Raw genomic sequence first — 1,956 nt, 5'->3', positions numbered from 1 at the left:
TTGTGCCCTGTTCCCCACTCGCGCCAAGAGCCCCAGAAGGTGCCTAATGCTGGGGGTCCCTATGCTCGGCCAGAGCCCTGCTGACTCTCAAATGCAGCTTCTTCCTGATTTTCTTGGGACAAAGACAGAAGTAGGGCTGGGGCTTAGTCTCTTCAAACCTCCTCTGCCTGGGGCAGGGTTTACCATGTGTGGAAGGAGTGGTGTGCAACAATTACAGAATAGCTGCTACTGTCAGGAAGTGGCCCTGAGAGTCAACCCAGGAACTACCCTCAAGCCCAGCTTTAAGGCCAAACAAACCTGGAGATCAGAAAACACGCAAGAAAACATCAGTCACTGAGGGGAGCTGCTCCAGAGCCTGCCCAGTCTGCAGCAGAGCGGCAGATCTTGGTGCACAGGGCCACAGCCACCCTCGCACCTATAAAAAGCAGCCTGGGGAGTGCCAGTGGACAGAGTGGGCAAACAGAGCATGGCACAGCAGTTCATGTGGAAGGGCGTCGTCACCCTACCTGCTCAAGAAGTGAGTTCAGTTGGTGGTCATCACCCTCTCAGAAAGAGCTTAGCTACAGTATCCACCCGGCAGAAAGCCATGTCCTCTACCCTCGCCAGGATGGAATGCATATGGCAACCCAGAGCTCCCACGAAAACATGCAACCATCCAGGCCTCAGGCTGCAGGGCATGCCAGAGTCTCTCACTGGGAACGGATGGCAGTAGTGAGAACAGCTGAGTGAGGTGTGATCAGGTGGGTGATCTGCTCAGCCTGGTGGCAGAGCTACAGGAGGAAGTAGAAAGGATAAGGAGCATCAGGAAGTCTGAGAAAGAGACAGGCTGGTGGAACCAAGCTCTGCCCTCCCTGAGACAGAAACAGAAACAGCCATGAGAAAAAAACAAAGATCAAAGGGATCCTGTATCCTCCCCCTGCCAGGCTGAAGGCAGTAGCTTAAAGGAAAGGAGTGAACGGAAGCAAGTCCACACTCGGGGCAGCAGGCAAACCCCCTCCTTGCCCACCTCGCCTTCTTCCCAGGTGCCTCTGTACAACAGGTATGAGGGTCTGGATGTGGAAGGCCAGTCAATGGATGATGTGGATGATGGTCCACCTATACCAGAGGTGTTGCCAAGGTCAGAAAGGCCTACCCCCTGTATCATGACCAACTCCATGAGGAAGAAAAGATGGGTTATAGTTGTAGGTGACTCCCTTCTGAGAGGAACAGAGGGTCCAATATGCCAGACAGAGCCTCCTCTTAGGGAAGTCGGCTGCCTCCCTGGGGCCTGGGTTAAGGACATCGGTAGGAAACCTCCTAGCCTGGTATGACCCTCGGACTATGACCTATTACTGCTCTTCCATGTGGGTGGTGATGAAGCCGCAACGTGTAGTCCAAGGGCAATCAAAAGAGACTGCAGGGCCTTGGGATGGTTGGTAAGGGAATCTGGAGCACAGGTTATTTTTTCCTCTACCCTACCCTTCCAGTTGTGGGCAGCGACACTGGAAGAAACAGATGGACCCAGTCTATTAATACATGGCTCCATGGCTGGTGTCACTGCCACAATGTTGGGTTTTTCAATAACGGGATGGCCTACATGGCACCAGGCTTGCTGATGTCAGATGGGATTCACCTTTCTCAAAGGGGGAAGAGGGTCTTTGCTCACGAGCTAGCAGGGCTCATTGACAGAGCTTTGAACTAGACTTGAAGGGGGAGGGGGATATCATCAGGCTTGCCCATGACAAGCTGTGGGATGACACGCCAAGGTTAGAGGGACAGGGTGCTAGTGAGGGCCCTCAGCTTGTTGCTCTGAGACGTGCTGGGTACACTGGAGCACGTCTGCTGGAGTTTTGCATAGATGAGCCAGGGGCTCCTGAGGTAATAGGAGCCAAGAGGGAAACACCAGTGAAATACCTCAAAGGAACTAAGGGGTGTTCCTCTAAGAAGGTGACACAGCCAACAGCCCAGCTGAAGTGC

The sequence above is a fragment of the Pygoscelis adeliae genome, unplaced genomic scaffold (assembly GCF_000699105.1).
Source record: "Pygoscelis adeliae isolate BGI_AS28 unplaced genomic scaffold, ASM69910v1 Scaffold339, whole genome shotgun sequence".
In the NCBI taxonomy this organism is placed as follows: domain Eukaryota; kingdom Metazoa; phylum Chordata; class Aves; order Sphenisciformes; family Spheniscidae; genus Pygoscelis; species Pygoscelis adeliae.
The sequence above is the reverse complement of the archived record's forward strand: the minus strand, read 5'-3'. Positions refer to the sequence as shown.